Here is a 24,809-nt window from a genome sequence, read left to right as displayed (position 1 = left end):
CTTTTCCCATTTTCCTTACTTTCATTCAGAACTAAGTAGAACTAGTTACACTTGCAGAAAAACTGCAAACCTCAATGAAGCTTCTTCTAAAAGAGGGGTCAGATAACTTGTCTATAAAGCACCAAATAGTAAATATTATTATTATTGTTATTTTAAAATATATTTTATTTATTTCAGAGAGGAAGAGAGAGGAAGAGAGAGATAGAAACATCAGTGATGAGAGGGAACCATTGATTGGCTGCCTCCTGCACGTTGGACCAAGCCCAAAACCCAGGCATGTGCCCTTGACCAGAATCGAACCTGGGACCCTTGGGTCGGCAGGCCAACACTCTATCGTCTATCTCTATCCACTAAGCCAGGGCAGATAGTATATATTATTGACAGTGAAGGCCACATTTCATCTCTGTTGTTCATTCTTTTTCTATTTTGTTTTCATTTTTCAGTATTAATACATCTGTGTCTCAAGAGGTTGAGATGGCTTACAGCGGTTCTCAACCTGTGGGTCACGACCCCTTTGGGGGTCGAATGACCCTTTCACAGGGGTCGCCTAAGATCATAGGAAAACACATACATAATTACATATTGTTTTTGTGATTAATCACTATGCTTTAATTATGTTCAATTTATAACAATGAAATTGGGGGTCACCACAACATGAGGAACTGTATTAAAGGGTCGCATCATTAGGAAGGTTGAGAACCACTGGCTTAGAAGATATGTAATAAAAAAATGTACATAAATATAGGAAACCAGAGGGATGCAAAACCAGAGCAGGAACATATAACAATAAGCAGGTGAATTTTCTAGTCTGTTCTACCAGCACATCACCTTGAGCCTTTTAATTTTTTTAACACCTTTTTAATAATGCAAAAAACATTCTTGGCTGGAGGCCATATAGAAACAGGTCAAAGCTTTATGTACTTGGCCCCAAACCCTGCTCTACAACAATGCAGTGATGAGCTTTGGGAATTCTAAAGCCACATGCAAATATAAGGGATTATTTGCTCAAACCCACGCTACTCTATTTCTGACCTCCCAGTGTGCACTTTACATATTCTGATAGTTTTTCTTTACTCTTTTGGGATAGTCACTGCTTGATTCGTTACAGTAGTTATTCTCTTCATATCCAACACACAGCTATAGTTTGTTGTTGAAGCCATCTGGTCTATGGTATATTTGCTAGAGGAACCCAGGCTGACTAAGACACCCCCATCTGTCCAGTGAAACCCGATTCACTCTCTAAATGCTCTATTAAACCTGGATTCAGCTGGGTTAGCCCCCTTCTCCCCTGCGGTTGCAGGAGTCCAAGTACTTCTGTCACAGCACCTGCACATCATGCATCATTGTTTATTTCTCACCTTATCTCCCAAGACAGACTGTAAGGGCTGGCATTACAATTAATTAACATCATCATCTTTGTATCTTAGATGTCCAGCAGAGTCCCTGGCTGTACCTAATTTTGCAGCAATAAATGTTGACAAGTAAATAAATAAACAAGTATCGGAATCTGTATCCGTCCCTTCTGAAGCGCTTACATGTGCTTCCCATACCAGCTGACTGAATGCTGCAGGGAGACAGAATGGTGAGGTGAGAATGACGCTGCCATGAGTGACATGTGTTTTTCCTCAGTTTTAAATATGATCAATGTCCCCTTCACATGTGTATATGCGGATACCTCTAGAATGCGAGTTCTTTTTCAGACAGGGATGAAGTTGAAGAGAGTTCCCAGTCCTGCTCATCTTGTGAGCAAGACTGCTCCAGCTCCCTTGGGAATCTCTAAGGTCCCATAGACAAAAACTAAGAAACACTGGGGTAGGATTTCTTTCTGTTTTCTCCAATCCTTAAGGTGATACAGTCTTTCAAAGATGGATTGTCACTCTCGTCCAAATCTTTCTTTGCACCTATGTGAGGATGAGTGTGGAGGCGAGGTCTCTCTAGGTTCCTCAAACACAGTTTCTCTGGACACCAACTCCCATCTGTCCTCTGGTAACTGCTTACTGGTACCAACTAAAGGCACCAGTTTCTTGATGGCTTGGGGAGCTCATGTTGGAGAAACAGAAAACAACTTGCTGCGATTTTGGGTGAAATGTTTCCATTTTAATTTGGGGTTTTCATTTAGTGTGAAATTCTCCTCTAGTGAGGCAAGATAAGCAGCTTTATTTCCTGGCAAAACACCTTTTGATTTTACAACTGAATAGACCCTAAAGAGAATACAGTATTTACAAACAAGGCTTCTGGCATGTTCTCCCATGCTTCCTTGGCCTCTCACAGTTCCAAACACCTCTTAAAATAGCTTTGCGAATGCCTTCCCAACATTCCCCCAGAGCACATCACGTTCCCCTGTGAGTGACAGTGGTCTGAGGGAGCATTCTGTCACCTCACTGTGACTTTCTCTGGACCATGAAGTGCCCAGGGTCCCAGACAACACCAATTCATCAACTCACTACCAATAGCTTCTCCTTTTCACTTTCTTCTGATATAAAACAAAGCAAAAAGACAACGAAAAAAAATATGGGCATTTCATTTTGAAAATATTTGTGGCAAGGCTGACTACATTTATGGTTTTTAGGACTTCAAGATGAAGTCATCTGCTATTTGGGAGGAAAGTACATTGACAGTATTGGGAAAGATGACATCAAACTACAGCTTTCCAACTTGTCCCTTTTTCTTAAAGATGCTGCATAGACAACTTTTGCCAATTTGGCAGGATCTTTGACAACAGTGTCTCTGAATGACCTCATGAGCTGGGGGAGCAGAAGAAGTGGACTTTAATGTTGTTTTTTAAAAGGCTGCATCCATCATACTTCCCTCATTTTTTTAAAAAAAAATGTCATACATTTTCAGGGAAAAAGACGTTGTGTAATTTGTTTTCAATTATTCTTCATTATGTCAAGTTAAAAGGCTGAGTTGATATCTTTTCATAAGTATCAACATTATTAAAAAAGATTGGTCTAAATAGGTACTGCAAGGATGTAGAGAAATCCTAATTATTTATATGCAATTCAGCAAAAATGAATAGATGAGGTCTCCAAAACTTCTGGGAAGTAGATACTCTCACGATTGGGGTAGCTCATTGAACCGGGGGGGATTCTTAGCAGGGACCCAGAAAAAATGACATAATGGTGAGGCATGTTCTGATAGGTTGGCCCCACATCATATCTGTCATTAAAGGTTTGGCCATCACTCACGTTTGAACCTCAGCATTTCTAACCAAATCTTACCACTAAGTCATGAGACCCCATGGAGAAACATCAGGGAAACAGGAGAGGGGTGACGGGAAAAGAATCAGCAGCCCTACACAAATGAGGAAGAAAGAATATGAATGTTAGTTTGTTATTTTTGTTTCTTAGTTTTTTTAGCTCAGATCTGTCTTAGAAGGAATTAAACTAAGATTAAAAATAATCATGTGGGACATTTCACAGTGGCAGTCCTATGGGGTTATAAAATTGACAATGGGTTGGGTGTCAGGGTGTTCATCCCCAAATCCTGGCTATGTCACTTGAAGACATTGTCATTCATAAGACAACTCACTACTATTTCTTGATCACAGTCTCCTTAACTGCAAAATAAAGGCATCAAGCAACATGATGTTGAACACTTCACTAAATTATTGATCTATGAAGTTGAAGGAACTAACGGTAAACTGACAATGATACAATTGTCTCCAAAGTACATATTATTTTTTTTTAAGTTTTTAGCTAGAAAAGGTCATGGGGGCAGTGTGGGGGGGGGGGGGACATATGTAATACTTTCCACAATAAAGATTTAAAAAAGAATTATAAAATAAATAAAGTTTTCAATTACACTTCAATTCTAATATTATTCTGTAGTAGTTTCAGAGGTACAGCAAAGTGGTTAGAAAATTATGTACTTGACAGAGTGGTCCCCCCACTGCTTCCAGTACCCATCTTGCTCCATACATATTTATCTCGCTATTATTGACTATATTCCCTATACTGTAAACTACATCTCTGTGTTTATTCTGCAGCTACCAGTTTGTACAGCTTAATCCTCCCACCTTTTCCCACTTCTTTCTACAGACCCTCAAGTCAGGAAATGAGGTCAAAGCCTTTTCTTTGTAAGCTCTCAGGAGGTGCAGGGCCAGAGAGCACGGTTCTGCTCTAAGGTTCTGCTCTAACTGCCGATGTTGCAGCAGGGCTGTGGTGAGGGCGCGTTAAGCCTGCGTAAGAGAGGGTGAAAATTGGGGGAAGTGAGGGCACAAACGCAGTGTTGTGCACAAAATAAATGTTCAGTAAATATCTATTGGATAAGTAAACAAAAGAACAAATAAACGAATACTCCGATTCAATGCATAAGACCAAAGCTAGAGTATGGCACGTCATCCAGAATGGCACTTAGGTTCCTCATCTTTGGTCATTGTAGGTGGAATCAAGTAAGAAGAGTCAGTGGTACTGTGACTTCGTCCTAGTGTGGGAAAAAGTCATCTGTGGTCTGAGCTCGCTAAACTTTTGTTTCAAGATGTGTTACACATAAACACAAACAAGATGGATCTCTTTAAAAGGTTATGTCCTAGATACTGATTAAATTCAATTTAAACAAAGTAAAAACACTGCTATATACCTGCCAAAGGGATCCCACAGAAAATTTTGCTCAGGGTTAGATGAAACAGAAAAATTTGTCAGAAGGGCAGATTTATTCTGAAAGGAAAAGTTTACCTAGAAAGAGAATGTCTTGGAGCTATTTCAGAAAATGATGACTTGCTATTATGAAACCAGTAGAAGAGCAGATTAGGGTAGCAAGAAACTTCAAATTTCTAGCGGACTAGTGGCATAAAATCATCATTTTAAAAAAAATCACATTTATCTGCAGTGTGACAAGAATAGAGCCAGGCACAGATTCAATGTTGAGAATAATTTTTTTAATATATTTTTATTGATTTCAGAGAGGAAGGGAGAGGGAGAGAGAGATAGAAACATCAATGATGAAAGAGAATCATTGATCAGCTGCCTCCTGCACACCCCCCACTGGGGATTGAGCCCACAATCCAGGCATGTGCCCTTGGCCGGAATCAAACCCGGGACCCTTCACTCTGCAGGCCAATGCTCTATCTACTGAGCCAAACCAGCCAGGGCAAGAGAATTTTTAAAATATAGATCTTGGCCCTGGCCAGGTAGCTCAGTTGGTTAGAGCGTCATCCCCCATACACCAAGGCTGCAGGGTGGATAGCCAGTCAGGGCACATTAAACAATCAAGTAATGAAGGCATAAATAAGTGGAACAACAAATGGATGTCTCTCTTTTTCTCTCTTTCTCTCTCTCTCTCATCAATAAAATAAAATTAAGTATATAAATCTTGCCCATATAGAGCAGGTTTCTTCTAATGAAACCAGAGGATATCAATAATGCTATCACTGTATAAAGGAATTGAATACTATAAAGTTCCTAAGTTGAAGAATGGGCCCAAGCAAAGATATTGAAAGTCAGCTTTCAAAAGCAGATACCATTAGATGCCCAGTGCAAAGGCCATGTCTAAATAGCTGGAATGACTAGACCAATGTTCACCCAGCATCAGTCTTCCTAAAGGCAGAGGACAGAGGACAGGGCACAGCTCAGAGGAGTCCTGAACGGCCTCTTACGATGTCTCTCACCTCTCAGATACAAATAAGAACACTCTGTCTGCTACTGGTACAACAGAGTAAGATTTATGTTGCTCCATTTAAAGGTCAGGAGAAGTACCTTGGGTAAGTTTTTGGCTTCATCATGAGGGTGACTGCTGGGGCTTGGAAGCTCAATTGGGAAAGAGAAATGAAGAAGAAACAGCTCCATGCTGTCCTTTCTTCCCTCTTGTATTTACACACTCAAGTGAGCAGAGCAGTTGCAAAACTGATAAACTAGCCATTTAAGTCTTCCAGCAGAGAGGATATTTTTATTACCTGAATTCCTAAGTAAATAAATAAATAAATAAACCTTGTGAAAAATACAGTAATGAGAAAATAAAAATGGTGAAATAAAACCCACAAAATGCCAAGTAACAATGTTATTATCTCACTAAGTGTTGACATAGGGGCAGGGTGGGTTAAAGGAAAAGAAATATAATTAAAATATTCAGAACAAAACAAATTCTGTGGCTATTTTTGGAAAGTGCCAAAATTTAAGAAAATGGAAATGTAAGATTAGAGAAAATCAAATATTGTACAAGAATAAAATAATATGGTATATATGATGAAATGAAAAAAAAGTATTGCTTTAATCAATAGCTAAAATTTATCTTCAAGAAGGAAAAACATTTGCTGATTTAATAAAAACACCAAAGAAAAACTAATGCTGTGAAATATTATTCTGCACTAAAAAGAGATGAGCTCTCAAGCCATGAAAGTACATGGAGGAAACTTGAATGCATATTGTTAAGAGAGAAGCCAATCTGGAAAGGCTGTATACGGTATGATTACAATTATATGACATTCTGGAAAAAAGCAAAATTGTGAAGACAGTAAAAAGATGAGTTGTTGCCAAAAGGTAGGAGAGAGGGAAAGAGAGATAAATAGGGTAGCACAAAGAATATTTAGAGCAATGAAACTATTCTCTGTGATATTATAATGGTGGATACATGTCTACACATTTGTCAAAACCCATAGGACATGCAACACAAAGAGTGAACACTAATGTGAACTGTGAACTTCAGAGGATCATGATGGGTCAATGTAGGTTCACTTATTGTAACAAATGTTCCACTGTGGTGCAGGATCTTGAGGGGGTGGGGGATTGTTAGTGTATGGGGAGAAGGGTAATATGGAAATTTTCTGTTCTTTCTACACAATTTTGCTGTGAACATAAAACTGCTCTGAAGACTGGTCTATTTAAAAAAATGAATGCTGCAAGAAAAAGTTATCATTCAATAATTATACATAGTCATGAAAAAGGCATTTTGAATTTTAGATAATTAAGCAATTGATATGGCTTCATTTTCAATTATATTTGAAAAAGCAGGAGAAGAGCTCATGGGAGTTGGAAAAAAATAATTTTAAAAGTAGTCAAATATTTGCTGCAAGTGGAATGAATAAGTCACACACATTAATGTAAAAAGGCAAACAATAACAGCCTTTAGCAAATCTGACCAATATGTGGTGTAGTGATTTCAATAATCTGGAATTCCTAAATCTTAGGGAAATCAGCAAGTGGATTTAGTCACCATCATTTTTTTTCTGAAAATGCATCTTACACCAAGAGGTGCTGAAATATAGGAATTAGGGCAATGCCGATTAAGGGAGAAGAGAGCAGGGCTGCCAATTATAGCCAACTCTCTAAATTCAATGTCTACGACAATAATAGGACTAAATCAGGTGGAAATATAAAAACCTTAGGCACTGAAACAGCCACAGAGAAGCAGGAGCAATTAAGTAGCTGAGGATTGAGAAATGGGAGAAAGATACAAGAGGAATGGACCATGGGAACTTGCACTGTGATCAAGAAGCTGAAATAAGCCAGTGAACATGAAAGGAGAGGCATTTGACAACCTCTATTCCATGAAGAGGACCCCGGGGATTCTCTCTGAACATCTCACTGATAGAGAGGTGTCATTTTATTTGGTCTGAATATGGAAATGTGCTGGGAAATAGTGACCTCCTTTCCATACCCCTGCTTGAAAATGAAAATAATTTGAATTTTCAGTAAGTTCTTACAGAGCTAGAAGCCAAGGACTCTCCTTATAAAGGGGGGAACTTTAGAGAGGAATGCTAAGGATGCGGATTTTCTAAAGAATGTGTTATGTAACTCGCAAACTGCGAGGGAGAGGAGCAATTACCAGCTTAATTAATTAGGGCCTCATTGTAACTCCCTTGTGAAAAATAGTCCTTGATTAAAAGTGCCAGAATGTAAAAATATTGACTGATATTGAAATGTAAGAGTGTGAAATTTCAATTAGTGCTAAGAAAAATTAGCTGGTATTATCATTTACCAATAGACACTAATGATTCTTGGGTGACGTGGGACACAAACAGAGGTGACAGTGGACATGTAAACAGGAATGGAATTCATCCCTCAGAATGATTCGCTCCCTTGGCCTTTTGTTTTGTATCTGCAATGCAGAAGTTAATGTCAAGTAATAGCAACTGTTGTGCAGGGAATAGCGAGGACAATATAAACTAGAGGAGAGCAAATAAATATTTGTAGTAACACATAGAGCTTTTTATAGTTAATAGAAATGTTCCAACATATATACGTTATGGAAAGATTCATAAAATCTTACTTTAGGCCTTAGATTTCCCCTAGTTGGAGGCCTTACTCAGACTCTTCCCCGCTCTGTGCCTAGAAAGAGATCCCCAGGTATTACAAGGAGCAAACATCTTCCAATGTGAAGGCTATAGTTAGACTGAGCCAGGAGGTGAGTAATCCAGACAGATTCTCCATCTCACCTGAGGCTGACGCCTCGACCATAAACTCTGTTTTCATGGTTCCATTTTCGGAACATGGGCTCAAAGCCTGACGTGCTTCTATTTCTTTCTTCCCTCTCTCTTTTTCCTTGACTTTATCAGAATTAGATATCGAATAATATGATGGGAAATTCTTTTAAAGTAACTGCTTATGAAATAGTAAAAAAAACCCCAAAACCTGACAAAACCCCCATTTTTTTTAAACATACCTTTGAGGTTAGACTTGAGGCTAATGCCCAAAGCATCAAACTCACTCTTAGACCCAGAACAAGCTCTTTAGCGTGAACAAGCACCAATTTCTACACTTATGAGTAGGAAGAACAAACATCTACCACTTACGGTTGGCTTAGGTATAGGAATAATATATATATGGCTAATATGCAAAGTGTCCCCTCAGGAGCTGGACCAGAGACCAGAAATTTGATTGCTCGCTATGATGTGCGCTGACCACCAGGGGGTGGCATGGAATGAAAAAAGGCCAGGCTGCCGGCCCTGATGGGTCCTGATCACCGGCCAGCCCAGGGACCCTACCCATGCATGAATTTGGTGCACTTGGCCTCTAATATATATATATATACATATATATGTATATATATTAAAAACAAACAAACAAACAAAAAAAAACCTTACAAAATATATAAAGAAATGACACAGGTCCTAAACTTTGGTAGACACTCAAGAAAGAGTGGGTGGCTATTTCATTGCTTTTGTTGTCATTATTGTCACAGAGTATTTCATCCAGAATTCTGAAATTTTCCCTAACATGGAAATATCCAGTCATGGACAATGTCCAGCCATGCTCACTTTAAAAGAAAAGCACAACTGTGACTCCTTGTTTACCTTTGAATGATACCTATTGTCCAGAGGCAACAGAAATTAAACCTCTGTCACCACCACGCCGCCCCCCCCCCCCCGACTTTAGTTCCCCCAGCACACAAAGCAAAGGGAGAAAAAGTCTGGAATATTAGGTTTACACACGAAAATATAGATGTCCACTCCTCTGATAAAATCTGGTAGAAAAGTAATTTTGAGGATGAAACAAGAAACAGCAGGCCGGTCTGGGGAACGCTGTGGCCCTGGGGCTGCTTTTATCGTCTCCCCTAAATGAAAGCAAATGCCCGAGGCTCTCCAAAGAACTCCGTTAAGTAGAGTTTCCCTATCATTTTCCACTTTCATGCTGGTTATATGGTCCAAGCCTCTTACCTGTGGAGCCGTGCCAAGGAAGGCACCAAGTATTAGAAAATCATCATCGGGTTCAACAATATGAAATTGTGTGTGAAATATATGTTCTTCCCTCCACCCATCAAATTATGTCATGCTTAGCTTTTATAAAGACTGGGGAAATCAGCGTACAGGTGATTCTTTAACTCCCCATCTCACTCCTCCTAAAGAGTCCCGTAGTTAATTAAATAATCAAAAAAATAATGGGCACTATATTAGTCTGCCTTGTTTATTGGCTTGGCATGGCTGGGGAGGAAAGGGAAAGCTTCTTTGCTTTATTAAACGGGAAGAATTATCTTCATGGCCAAGGGTGAGCAATAACATCGGGAAACATCATTATTCCTTCCCCGTTCCTAGAGGAGATATTATCCTATATCGGGTACTGGGGATCATCACAGAGCACCAACATTTTGTAGCAATAACAGCAAAATGTATCTCCATTAACATTTCAAACAGTTCCCTCACTCTCACAAACCCCTCCACCAGGGCTGGGAAGGAGAAAGAGGAAGAGTGCCAGGTGCTTGGCCCAGCTAGATTAGTAATGAGAACCTAGACAGAACACTAGATAGGAGAGAACACAGAGGAACTTGGTATCATGCCGATAGCTTCCCAGAAATATATCAGGGGATGGCTAGTACAAGCATGATGTTTATCATTGCTTATTAGTATTATACTAGCAATAAGTTAGATGACGAGGAGGGGGGTGAGGAAGAGGATACGAATAAAGATAAAAGAGAATTTTATTGGACAATATTTATTTAGCATTTACTCTGTGCCAGTGATTCCCCTAAGCCTTTTATGTGTAGTATCACCTTATGCAGTAGGGAAGTGCGGGGGCGGGGAAGAAATGGCTGGTGGAGACATGGCTTGGAAAAAAAGGCTTTGATCAGTCATGGAAGATCTCATGTGGGCTTGAATTTAGAGTTTATCTTAGACAGTTGAGAAGCAGTGAAGAACTTTTAGTAAGAGAATGGTGTGCTTATATTTGCATTTTAGGAAGGTCATTCTGACAGTGTGAGACATAGATTGAACTAGGGAAAGCTTGGAAGGGAGATCAGTGCAAAACACAAGGCTCCTCTGGTGGCAGTTCATGTGAGAGATGCTACCGTCTGAAGAAGGTGTGTGGATGGAGATGGGAATGAATTCAGACTGAGTCTCAGAGATAGGTTTGCCTTAGTGATATCTTAGACAGAGACAGTAGACTTGGAGTGAGGAAGAAGGAAGACATGTTTATAGTAGATCAACCTCACTTCCAATTTGCCATGTAATTTGTGATCAATAATAATGTATAAATTGATATTACCGTTCACATAATAATATGAAGTAAACTTCCAAGTTTCTCCTGTAACAAAGCAGCAACAAATTATATATGTACAATATAATATAAAATTATATTATACATAAAATATATAGGAGATAGGAGAAAAACATTCCCATTTTAGAACAAAATACTTCCATCTTAAAGTTTTAAACATAAAAAAATTTTGAGTGTCTTCTTTCAGAAATATTTCAATAGAATATCTTTGTCTGCTATAGAAATATTTTCACAACAATGTTAAATACCTAAGGGTATAAAAATCTCTCCTTTCCCGTAACTTTTTAGAATTCTACACAGTAAACCACTCTTAATATGCCTAGGCAAGGAATGTCTTCTACTAATCTCTCTGTTTAAAAATATACTAATTAAAAGTCTTCTTGCTTTCGTCTGTTTCAAATTTTAATTGAAATTCAAAGTTTTAAAAACGGGTTTTGCCCTATCCAAAGTCATGTGCTTCCTGTTACTGAACACCAGAGGGCATCATTCTGTGAAAGCCTGGATTTGGGCGAGGGAAAGAGAGAAGGAATTCCATTCCTAATGAAAGAAACTGACTTTTTAATGTGTACCCTTATCTACCATAAAACATTACCATGGTAACAGCACCAGTTAAGATGATTGTATATTTAGGTCACAGTATGAAAGAAGGATCTTGTACATGTAGGGGCAGGGAGGGAGACTGGAAACGAAATAAAGTAAGACAAGAATATATAAAGTGTGGAAGCAGGCAAACCAGCCAGAACCTATCTCACCCTTTGCTAATAGCAGTTTCCCAAAGTCACATTATGTCTTTCAAAGCAAAGGTGGCTAAAAACTCTAACTAAAACTAAAAGCTGCCCCTGAAGTTCAGACCCTTAAGTACCAGCAATCTTAATTAAGAAAGAAGCACTCATTCAGCAAGGCAAAATGAATACAGGGCTAGGCTGGAGGTTGGGATGTATGCAGCTCTTGGTTAGGCATCACGTTGGAAAAGCTTCTCCATCCACTTCAACAACACAAATTATGAGTTAAACTGCGTGGACGCCAAAAAGGCCACATGCTAACCTGACTAGCGCAGGGAAGGCCTGTGTGGCAGTTTTGCAAACTAAAAGACCTACAGTAACCACAAAGGATGGTCTGAAATTAGAACTTTAACTAAAAGCAGTTTAGAGTGGGTAGTCATGTCTTAGACCAGTATCTTCCCTGATAAAGATCAATCTTTACCTGAACTGAGCCTATTGTCTTTTTGCACCTAAGATAACATCCTGAAATGTCAGGGTAACTTGTAACTTCCCTTTTTCCGATCCCTCAGGGCACAACCAAATACTATAAATTCCTCCATTGTGATTGTTATCATGTTAATTGTTGACTGTTAACTATCCTGCACCCACCTAAGGAAAAGAAGCATGTACCTATCATTTTACTTTTTATCCAATTACAGAAGTCCCCCCACCCCTTTGCTTTCTCCCACCCCCCTAATCTATCACCAGTGGATTTCACGTAACCCACTTATGTCTCCTCCTTTGATTGTAATGTATAAAACAAGGTGAAGAACTGTCATTCCCTGGAGCATTATCCCAATCTGTTGAGATTCTGTTCCCAGGCAATTGTCTACAGTTTGGCTCAAATAAACTCACAAAAATTTTTTACAGGTTTGGATGTTTGTACGTTAACAGCTGGAAGATATAAAATTCTCTTTTATCCTTTTGCACCAGACAAAAAAAAAAATCTCAGTAAAGCTATAGGTAGAAATAGCATCTGCCAAAATTTAAGGCAATTTTGGTGCCCTTGTTTTCCTCTTCCAGAGGCAAACACTGTTTAATCCGAACAAGCATGTTGCGGCAACTAAGAATCTAGTTGGCTCTGAGTCTTTCTCAGTTAGGGTGGAGGGGATACCACACGAATATGCACAATTGAATTAAAAGGAGGAGGAGAACATCATCAAACTCTGAACAGCTTTGATTTCCCAAACGCAGGGCAAACAGTTACTAGCTGTGTGATTTGGGGTCCTTACCTCTGAACTCTGGTTTCCTCGTTTGTAAAATGGGAAAAATAACATCTATTTCATAGGTTTGTTGCGATGATAAGATGAGCAAACTGATTCACCCATTCACACATTGAACAAAGATTTAACCTAAGATGTGCCAGATACTGTTGTAAACAGTGGGGACAGAACAGATAACGTAATACATGTTAGGTACTTAGGACAGTGCCGGGGACTTCGAACACACTCTTTAAAAATGCATTTCTAAGGGGACTGACCTGTTTCCTTTGCACCACACAAAACACACACTCCTAAAATTACCACCACCAGCACTGCCACGTGACCCAGCTGAGCTTGGGTGTATATAATCAGTGGCCTTGCTCCAATGCCCTCTAATGAAAGCAGTCCCAACACTTGCTCCATGATCCAAAGATAGGCAAAGTGGGGGCAGGTGATAGGGACTGACAGCCAGATGTTGACAGCCACAAAGAGGATATTGACAGTGTTTGATATATAGGTGTCCCCTGAGGAAAATCACACAGAGTCCACATCATAAAATGGGCAACCACTTCCAATATAAAAGTGAAGAAAACCAGTTCTTTAGAGGAACTGGCTAACAAAATGTTTCTCTCTTGATCCTACGGAGTAAAGGGAAGAAAGACTAAGGTAAGATTAAGAGTGGGGCTAGAATGGTCAGGCTTAGACAGTTATAGGCACTTTCTCCCAGGCATACCCCACACAAGGACTAACTCCAGTGATGGAGGCTGAACCCAGCACTTGTGCCTGTTAATAGTATACCCACAGGTTCCTACCTTTCTTTATTTTTTTCTTTCTTTCTCCCATTTCCTCTTATTCTACTGTCCTCTCTTCATCTTTCCTACTTGATTTTACATTGTTCAGGGCTGTGGGTCAGAGAGGCATGTGCTCCCTATCAGCCCACCTCTCCCCTCCCCTGACTTGCCCTCCAGGCCTCCCCCAGCGGCCAGCAGGCTGCAAACTGCTGTTTTCTTCTCACCTCTGGAGCCACCCCTCTCCCTTCTGTGTCCTTGAACCTGAGAGCTGGCTACCCTGGAACTGAAATTAGAAAATTCCCACTAAATTTACATCCACCTGCTTGCAGTTGGGGGTTACCTGGGCAAAGAAGGGCATAGAGTCACATTCAAAGCAACGTAATTTTTTTAATGTGAAAATAGCACTAGCTGACCCCCAAGTTGACAGACTGTGGGGACCATGCCAAAGGGACCTGTGCTTCTGTGTGACTGCCAGTCTCTTCCACCCCCACCCCTGAAGTCACTTGAGAACTACAAGCAGGCCCTTTGGGTTCTCTTGAACTTGAACTATGACAGGAATATAAAAATCCACCTATTTCCTCACCCCAATCCCCCTCCAGACACCCTCAGGCACACTTACATAAACACGCATTTATCGCGTTTGAAAGAAAACCAAGCATCTCATCTGTCAGGAAGCACACCCTGAATTTGGGGTCCCGGGACTCTCCCCACTCCCACCTCACTCAGAGTTTTAAAACAGTAAGTGGGCGAGACTGGAATTGTTATGCCTTTTCAGGGTCAAGTTTTATTTTTCAGTTGTCACGGGCATAATTGTTTAACCCAGGAAAGCATGTAGAGTCCATAGAATCTTCTTATCTCTGCCACAACCTGAACACATTACTAATAACAGTGATAACAACAAAAATTCATCTGGCACGAACTTACTGCTTCTGGAGGTTCTTAGCTGCCAAAACCTGCAGAGCTGTGACACTTTTCGCACAAAATTCTTCCACTCACTTGACAAGAGTCTCAAAGTCCACCCTCTGAATTGCAGCCGAAGGCAGTTCCCAATGTGAAACCCGTCACTGGCCACAACTGGTTTACTTCTATGATTATCAGTGCCCTTGTTGTGAAGGCCCCAAGGATATCTCACATCACACACACACACACACACACACACACACACACACACACACTCCTAATTGTAGTTTCAAACTGTATCATCACCCTTATTATTTGCTTATCAATGAAAATGTTCCATGTGCTTCTCAGTACTGTGTATACATACAACCAGATTGCCAACAAAATAACAAAGCATGGCCTTTGCCGGGTTGAGAGAGTTTAGAACTACCTCACCTTCAGCAACCTCTCCATTCAGGTAAGCAGAATGGCCAGGAATGAAGTGAGCTGCTGGTCCGCCTGAGGAACCAGCCATCTGGACTTCCCTGAGTGGCTGCAGTGAGGCTGCCCACCAAGGGTGGGCCTGGCCTGAGGCCTGGTGGGAGAGGAGGGGGGCAGAGGCAGGGCACCCAGCCGCAATCTCTTAAAGCTGCTCCATGCAGCTGGAGGACCAGTCTTTCTCCCCTAGAACCTCCCCCCCATCCCACCCCCAACCCAAATTCGAGTTTATCTCAGGCTTTTTCTGCTGTCCTACGGTGTGTTTTTTTGGAGCCGGGGTTGGTTCCATTCTCCTCCGGCCGGTCCTCTGCGGAACTGAGGCCGTGGCCATGACCCTGACCTTGGCCCTGGACACGGGCGCGAGGCTCCGTGGAGCCCAGACTGCGGACTGCCCGCTGGAGCGCGGGCGGTGTGCGGTAGAGCGTGGGGACGTGTGTCTGTGTGGCTGGCTGCGTGTGCTGGGGGACGGACACATCACAGGGCTGGCTGCCAGGTACCCACCGCCCCCCAGCGCTAAGAAAAAGAGCAAGAAAGCCAGACAAACCAAACAGACTGCAGAGAGAAGATGAACCGGAAACAGAGAGTCAGTGTGGGAGATTCCGGAGCTGGAGGGCTGGGAAGCACCGTGCTTTCGCTGGGCTGGCCACGCCTGGGCGGGCAGACGGGTGACCCTAGGTGGCCTCAGTCACAGAGGTGCTGTGAACTAACTTCAGGACACCTGAGGGCAGCTCGGGTGAGATGTCTGCAAGCAGGTCTTCTTGCCCTCGGCTTCTACCTCTATTTCTCTGCTCTCCTCCCGCCTCTCTGCACCGAGGTGACATTTCCATACAGGCAACAGCCTGGTCTCATGACCTGGGGTTGGTGAGTTCGGTTGGGGGATTTTGTGGCTCAAGGCAGCCTGGAGGACTGGCGACGGCAGGAGGGGAGAGAAAGAGATGGGGACCCTGAAGGGGAGCTGAGGAAACTGAGGCAGGGGTGTGTGCCCTCTCCGTCTCTGTGTCCGTCATTGGGGGGAATCTTCACCTCTTGAGAGCTCCCCTAGGAGAGCTTCCTCCTACCCCTCTGAGGGCGCCCCAGGGGCTGCGGGCAGGGCTCACAGGTGGAAGGTGTGCGCGATCCACCCCGCGGGCTCGGACCGCGTCTCGCGGGTTCCGCGAGCCAGAAGACACTCGCGATCGCTCAGGTCCGCAGGTGCGGACAGCCAGGGACATCAGGAGTGGAGTCACCCCTATCCAGGACCCGAGCCCCGCCGGGCTGCCAAGGGCCCATCGTGAGGCGGGTGTTGGCGATGCCCGGCACGGTCTGGGACCTCTGGAGCTCTGGGCTGAGCCCCTGTCCCCCAGCCTGGGCGGAAAGCCTATATGCTCTGCGGAGCTGAACTGGGACGGGGTTGCACAAGGCTTCCCCCTCCTCTGTCCTGGGACCATTCGCTCATACTTATCCCCCTGCCCCTTGGCCATGGTCCACGAACCGCGGCACCACAGGGCGGAACCTGGGTACGGTGCATAGCCTTGGCGAGCGGGGCCTCCACCCCAAACGCCTGGAAGTCGTGGCAATCCAGGCAGCAAGGACCGTGAGGGGTAGGAGAGGGCGAAGATCTCCCTGTCTTTTCAGTGACGGCATCTCGGGGAGCGGGAGGGAGTCGGGTGACAGTGGAGGGGTGTCGGGCTGGAAGAGGCAGCGGTGCCCTGGCAGGCGCGGCTCCCAGGCTGCCTTCTACCTTCCGCGGGACTCAGTGACCCGCGGAATCACAGCCCTGCCCCGCGCGGTGCCTTGTCTGCCCCTTCCTGCCAGACCCGCCGTCGCTCCCTTCAGCCCTCCAAGCCCCAGGAGCCAAAGTTTCCGTTTGAGAATCTGCACTTGTGGGGGACCCTCGTCCAGTTTCCCAACCCGGAGCCCTCCGCACCCGGTTCTGGAGATCGGGAGGGACCCCGCTGTGCCAGGGCCCGGACGCAGGCAGGCTGAGAGCTGCGCGGCGCGGCGCTCTTACCTGCTGCGGGTTTGGCTCCAGCTACCTCCCCGGAGTGCGACTTCCTCGGTGCAGCCGGCAGGCGCGGGGAGCCCTTGGCGGGTTCGGGGCGGACCGGCTCCGGCGCGAGCTGCGCAGGGCTCAGAGTCCTAAGCCAGCCGCCCGCTCGCTTTCTCCCTTGATCTTGCGAGAGAAAAGGAAAAGATTAGTTGGTGCCGCGACACCCGGAGGGGTGGGGCGGGGGAGGCGGGGAGAGAGCGGACCCGGTGGTTCTGGCCAGAACTGCGGGGCACCGGCGCGCGCCGCCAGAGTCGCGCACATCACAGGGGTCCCGGTCCCTCCGCCAGTCGGGAGCCCCTCTGCGGCTTAGATTGAAGTGAAACTGACGCTGCCCCCGCCCTCCACACCAAACCACCCAAGGAGAAGCAAAAAGGACTTTGGAGCCTGGCTTTCAGGAAGATGACGAGTCTGGAGAACAGAATAGAACCGAGACCTGCATGGACCGGCGAGCCGGGCGGGATGCATTTCTTCACCAAAGTGCTTGGGAAAGTAGTGATCAGAGTAGCGGCAACACCGACTTCAGGGTGCCTGTGGCTATTTCCTAGCGGGATCTGCGGTTGCAAGACTCTGGCCAAGCCTCAGGCTGGCGCGTGTGCGTGTGTGTCCGTGCGTGTGTGTGCGCGCGTGTGTGTGTTTGTGTGTGTGCGCGCGCGCGCGTGCGCTCGCTGGAGCGGGTCTCTGCACCGGGCGCCTTTGGTGTTGAGCAGGAGAGCGGATCCCTTCGTGCGTGTGTGTTCCATTAGCTGCAATGGGCGGACAGTTTCTGGAGAGAACATTTACAATTTTCTTGCGGTATGACAGGATTAATTGCTGGTGAAGGCGTTCCTCCAATGAAATCTTCTCTGCTCTCTGATTTGGCGGTTCTTCTGAGCAAATATGACAGCCTTTTCTCCAGGCTCCTTTCCGCTCCTCTCCACTTCCATGCCCAGAGCCCCGCTCTCCATCTGCAATTTCTACACCAGAACCTTTACAATCACTACTGCCGCCACCACCACCACCACCCAGCCCCATTCCTGCAAGTGTAGGATTGCTCTGAGAGTGGCATGACATTCTGAGGAGACGCAATGTTGCTTTGCCATTGCCGAAGACACTTGAACCCAGTTTTTCCAGGTGGGAAAATGTTAGAATAAATCCGCTATGCTATGGAAACACATAATCGTGCTAAACTGTTCAGATTGTTTATTTCTTTGGGGCATTAATAAATGTGCTAGACTCTAGAGATATTTATTCTCTAGAGATATTTTTCCTTGTTTTAAACACAGATCAATGCCCTTGTTTTCCATGAATAGGCATTTGGGTACAAAGTATTCATGGAATTTGGGATCTCCATAAAAAATTATAATGCAAGCTTTTTGTGCTCACATCGGCTATAGGTTTTTATTTGTTTAATGAGAAATTCTTTCAAAGAGTATTTATTATTTTAGGTGCTAACCCATTTGATAAAGGCACAATGACAGTTCTAAAGTACTGAAGTACAAGACTTGCTTTTATGAAAGTGTACGTGTATGTGAAGACAACATCAATGTTTGATATGTTCTACAGGCTGCATTTTCTCTCGCCCAACTTTGTCAAGCAAATGAAAAAAAAAGTTGAAACCTTAAATTGAATAACACAATATTAGATGCATCCCTTTTCGATCACAAAGACAAACAACGAGCAGGTTGAAGATGCATTGGTTTAATATAGTTAATTAAATTAAATTAAATTCTCAATGCCCAGTCCTTTGCTAAGTGTCAAACAGCATAGAGAATAGCAAATGTTACTCTCTGTTTTTATAAGCTTCCAATCTTACTGCTAAGGAAAGACACTCATATGAAACACCTATATAACGGTTGACAATCAAGACAAGTACACAGCAATATAAATTCACTAGTAAATGGAAATCTTGTAGTTTCTGCCCTTTCAGATATCTTGCAGCCAACAACAAGCAGGACGTAGCACAAACTTAATTTTGAAGTCAGCCTGAAATCATGCATTACAATACTGTGGCTCTACCTTCAGCTTCCACCCTCACATCCCACCATCACTGGGAGATGTTAAGATACTTGTTAGAAAATCAAGACAGCTCTGTTCAGTCTTAATCTCAGCTTCCTCCAGCGTTTGGTCCATTACATTAAATATCTGATTTTGGCATTTCTTCTCCTGTAGGTGCTCTTTAAAAAATGAATCCACATTTTCTGTCCTTACTCCATTATTTCTTTCTGCTAAGCCTCTATAAATCCATGGAGTTGCTTGATTCTTTTTGAACACACACACACACACACACACACACACACACACACACCCAAAGCCAAAAAGCAAAGGGGCACAGATCTCTGACTACGATTAGAGAAGAGGAAAACTCAGTAATCTGTTGCTATTTTGTCCTTTCATACCATTAATGCCTTCTTACCCATAGGACTACACATTCCCAAAAGAGCAATAAAGCAAAAAGTCAATGAAAGCCAAGAAATATTTTCTTAAACTTGAATAAAACTAAGTCTGTGAGTAAGTGAACTACTATGTCCAATAGGAGTCACTATACTTATGTCCTTTTGAAGAGGAGCTGCAAAGAGACGCAGCATTTTCAGCAAATGATCAACAATATTGTCCATTTTCTTCTTCTAGGTCATCAATAAAAACACCTTTTTATCTATACTTGTAGCTGTGCCACTCACTGTGATTTTAGAGAAATCATTCAACTTTTCCATGCCTCAGTTTCTTACTCTGTAAAGGACATTGTAATATTTCCTGGGGTTGTTATAAGGAATAATAAGGTTTCTTCATGAAAAGTTTTCAGTAGTGTATGGCATATAGCAAATTAGCCATAATTATAAGACTGTGAGTTAGGAATTGAAAGCACAGATTTCTGGGTCATGTGTCTGACCTACTGGGTCAAAACATTTAAGAGTCAAAATGATAAATATCATGCAATAAGCATGTTAAACATTATGCATCATAATACTAATCCCAAGAAGCCCAATTATTTCCCCCTTCTAGTTTTTGTCTATGAAAAAAATATATAAATTCTGAGCATTTTATTTTTCTCTTAAGCCAGTTCATTTTCTCAGATCAAAGAGTACTCCCCCATCCGAAGAATACAGCTTTTACATTTATTAGTGAGCCATGGTGTGGAACATTTTCCAAAGTGCTTTTGTAAAGACTTTGTAGAATGCATCTATGGGTTTCTCTTTATCCACATGCCTGTTTCCCACCTCAAAGAACACTAATAAATTAGTAATTTCCACTTGTGAAGCCAAACTTCATTACCTACCACCTCACAGAGCTGGTTTTAGGCATGCGCTGACAAATGCAGGAGCCTGAAAGGATGACTTTGAATCTTTGACAAAGCTCACTTCTGAGTAAGACTGGACATGAGCTTGCCACTAAGGTCAGGCGAGGGGGAATGACTGGCAGGTCTCATTCCTGGGAAGGTGCATATTTGAAGCTGCCACGTTGATTTCAGTGCAGCAATAATGGGGCTTCAGTAATTAGATGTACAAATCAGCGCTCTATCATTATAAGTGGATTAAGAGGATGACAAGTTCAACTTGAGTGATTTCCAACTAGGTATGGTGGCCATAACATTTTCTTAATTTTTTGTTTTCAAAGAACCAAGAAAATGAAGGTGAGACTTTTGCTTACACAGGGAAAATGAGCCGGAAGCAGGGGGAGATCTTGCCTTGCTCTTCATTTCCCACTCACACAAACTGAGAGTTGAGCGAGGGAAGCACAGCAGTTGCCAGCAGGAGGTTTGGGATAGGCAGACTGATTTATCTCATGTATATGAAGGGGCTCAGAACAGGCCTCCCCAAGTTGTACGGCTTGGACATGTGGATTATTTCAAACTAAAGGCAATGAATACCATACAGGCTCAAGAAACTGCTTTTAGCTCTCCCTTAAAGAATTTAAATTGTGAGCCTTGCCCATAAGGAGCTATTATCAGAAATAAAATTTTATGTCTTATCTGTATGGCTGGGAGAATACCTAATTACTGAACATCTGCTTTCCTTATCATCCTGTAAATTATCCTACCCCTCCACCCCCTGAAGCTCTAGGCCCCTATCCCATTCCTTGGCTCAAGATGATAGCATGTGTACCTTATTTTAATGTTCTGTCTTGGAACCTCTCTCTCTCTCTCTCTCTCTCTCTCTCTCTCTCTCCTCTCTCGTGTGTGTGTGTGTGTGTGTGTGTGTGTGTGTGTGTGTGTGTGTGTCTGGGGCAGTGGTTCTCAACCTGTGGGTCGTGACCCCTTTGGCAGTCGAACGACCCTTTCACAGGGGTCACGTAAGACCATCCTGCATATCAGATATTTACATTATGATTCATAACAGTAGTTATGAAGTAGAAATGAAAATAATTTTATGGTTGGGTCACAACATGAGGAACTGTATTTAAAGGGCCAGAAGGTTGAGAACCACTGATAGGGGGTGGTTCTTGTATGTATGAAATTAAATTGAATTTTCCCCTGTTAGTTTGCCTCATGTCTATTTGATTATTAGACCATCCAAAGAACCTCTGTGAGGCATAGGAAAATTTTCCTCCCCAACGTATGTCAGGAGAACCTTTCTCTTCCTTGATCTCAGTTTGGAAAACAACAATTCTGGGTTTAAAATAAACGTCCACTAAACGACAATTGCTGCCTAAATTGAGTTCTTCAGTCTCCCTCACTGTTTTTGAATTTCTTTAAAAAAGATGTTTTAATGACTTTTAGAGAGATAGGAGTGGGAGAGAGAGAGAGAGAAGCATTGATATGAAAGAGAAATAGCAATCAGCTTCCTCCTGCACAACCCCTACTGGGGATTGAGCCCCAAACCTGAGCATGGGCCCTGCCCAGGAATTGAACCAGCAACCTTTTGGTGCATGGGACGGCACCCAACCAATTAAGCAACAGGAGCCAGGGCTTGTTCTGAAATCTTGATAACACCATGATAAACACACCATTCTCCTTAGAGTTATTTATTTTTCCTACAAACCTTCTCAGAAAGCAATTTACATGCTTCTATTCTCTAGCTAAAAAATATGATCTCTTTTTCTCCTAGAAAATCCTAAGCTTTCCTTTTTCAGACTCCACAATAGGAGTTTCATGCACAAGTGGGACGGATTCCCAGTGATGTTTGGTGACAGTCTAACAAACAAGGATTTGCTATTTTTTTCTTTTCCTCTTTTTCTTGAAATTTGGCACCACAGCTGTCTTCAACTCTTCCTCTCTAGCAGCGGCGGTGTGATCCAAAACCTGAAAACATTTACTGCTGCTGAGTCTAAAATATTTAAAATACAGAGTTATTTTTCAAACAGGGAATGGGAAGAGGGGGATAAAGTGAAACACCACCCTGCAAAATGTTAAGCAGCTGCAATGGTGGTAAATCTGTGTTAAGAACGAAGAAAAAAAGCCTTTCGGGAGTGAGTTGACTTAGAGAAGTTGTGTGTGTGTGTGTGTGTGTGTGTGTGTGTGTGTGTGTGTGTGTTCCTCTGACTGGAGGTAATGCTGAGTTCCTCCTCAAAGACAGGGGAACTGACACAGTCAACCACATCCACTTCACCTTGACTTTGAGGAACAGCTTAAACTTCCCCTTTTCACAGCTTAAGTCAGATGCTGGAGATGCGATTGTAGCACCTTCAAAGTGAAGGTCTTATCGGACTCTTCTCTGTGGATAGATAGAGCCCCAAATTATTTGAATCAATAGCTCTTTGTGAAGGAAGGAGTAGTTTCTAGGAACACTCAAAATATTTTTAGTCTGTAAGGAAGCCTACTTTCTTAGATTTTAGAGCAGCGGTTCTCAACCTGTGGGTCATGACCCCTTTGGGTGTCGAACAACCCTTTCACAGGGGTCGCCTAATACCATCAGAAAACACATATATAATTACATATTGTTTTTGTGATTAATCAATATGCTTTAATTATGTTCAATTTGTAACAATGAAAATACATCCTGCATATCAGATGTTTACATTATGATTCATAACAGTAGCAAAATTACAGTTATGAAGTAGCAACGAAAATAATTTTATGGTTGGGGGTCACCACAACATGAGGAACTGTGTCAAAGGGTGGCAGCATTAGGAAGGTTGAGAACCACTGTTTTAGAGTGAACTCAGGAGCCGCTCATGGGAATTCACGTAATTTCTCAGATCCTCAATTTACCTTGTTCTAAAGCTAACTAAAAATTGCCCTTCAAGGTGGAAATATCAGGTGGAAATTCTACCACACTTCAGGAAAACATACTGGGAGACACCACAACATAGGACAGCCTCCTCATTAAATTTTATCTACCCCTTATTTCTTTTTTCCTTTTTATTGAATTTATTGGGGTGACACTGGTTAACAAAAATTATACAGGTTTCAGGTGCACAATTCTATACACATCATCTGTACATTATATTGCGTGTCCACCAACCCCAAGTCAAGTCTCTTTTCATCAGCTTCTATCCCCCCATACCCTCCTCCACCTTTCCCCAGCCTGAAATCACCACACTATTGTCTGAGAGTGACTGAGATCATTGTGATGCAGAAAGCAGTGTTTTGCCAAACAAGACTCAGCTGAGCAAGTCTGATAATGTCACTCCGTGTAGACCTTTTCACTTTAAAAAGAGACCTTTCCTTCAACTAGTGAGCCCAAAGAAGCATTTCCTAAAGCTTTCCTTATGTTACTGTGCCTAATAAGATGGATCCTGGAGACTTTGTCCTTTCTTACTCATTTACTCAGCAAGGTGACTGGTGTTGGCTGAAGCACCTCATTTACAAGACCTCATGGGCAGTATTCTATAAATCCCTGCAGAAAGGAAAGAGGCCAGGCCCCAGGCAAATCAATGGACCTGCTGCATTCCTGCAAGGTTTTTATTGACAAACATGTTCCTAGAAAGTGAGTTATTTACAAGAATGCCCAGTGAGCACGAATTGGTAATTATTGAAGGTCTTCAATAACAACCACTCAAAACCTATCCGTAGAGTGCCACAGCCCACACAGAGTCCTCTCCTTTTATTGATGTCAGGATATGGAGTACAGATGCCCCTGCTTGATGATAACCCCCTGGTAATATTTCTTCTTGAGCAAGTCTCAAGTAAACACGCTGCCATTGCCTTGCTTCCTTCTGCAGGGACACTTCTGACAATGCCAGATCACATCTCTGAGAATTGAGTGTTTCTCAGAAGCCTATCATAAGCTGAACTGAAATATTCCTATTGAGTCAACACATATCTATACATCATTCAATATTCTCTTAGATATCAGGGCAACAACAACAAAGAATGAGAGAAGATTCCTGCCCTCCAACAGCTTCACCCAGTTGGAGAGAATAACATGAACAGAGCTGTTGTTCTTGGCCACCTGTGATAAAACCTTTGATGTTATTATCAAGGGGACACACAGGGAACAGCCTTGACACTTCTCTATCAGGGTGGAGATTCCAGAAGTGGATTCCACCTAAGGTATACTCTACCTGGGATTTGGAAGCTATAAGTTAGATTTTAGGAGAAAGATACTCTGTATGATGAAACAATACTTACGACACTTAAAGCATTCACCAGGAAGGCCCTGTTAAAACTGAAGATATATTAATGACCATGGAAGGGGAGCAGAATGTACCATCCCAGAATATGCCTCTTTGGCATAGGGATTATTTTGAGCTGGTTATTTTTAAAAAACAGCAGATACAGGAGAAGCTCTGAAAACAAAGCAGAAGTTATCTTTTTGGTCTGGGCAAAACTACCCTTTGCTGATCTAAGTAGCTCTCCCAAGACCTTT

The 24,809-nt window shown here is 42.7% G+C and overlaps 1 protein-coding gene across 2 annotated transcripts in view; it reads right to left on the bottom strand.

Moving 5' to 3' along the window:
• CHRM2 (cholinergic receptor muscarinic 2) overlaps positions 1–17,657 on the bottom strand; it is a 136,737-nt gene extending 119,080 nt beyond the window's left edge. For both annotated transcript variants that reach the window (XM_059711889.1, XM_059711890.1), the window contains exons 1-2: positions 17,519–17,657; positions 17,047–17,208 (exon numbers count right to left, since the gene is read on the bottom strand). The gene's annotated coding sequence lies outside the window, so the exon portion shown is untranslated. The remainder of the gene's footprint in view (positions 1–17,046; positions 17,209–17,518) is intronic.
• Positions 17,658–24,809: the final 7,152 nt, after the last annotated feature.

Source organism: Myotis daubentonii, chromosome 10 (assembly GCF_963259705.1).
Source record: "Myotis daubentonii chromosome 10, mMyoDau2.1, whole genome shotgun sequence".
NCBI classification, from domain to species: domain Eukaryota; kingdom Metazoa; phylum Chordata; class Mammalia; order Chiroptera; family Vespertilionidae; genus Myotis; species Myotis daubentonii.
This window is presented reverse-complemented; position numbering and strand designations above follow the sequence as displayed.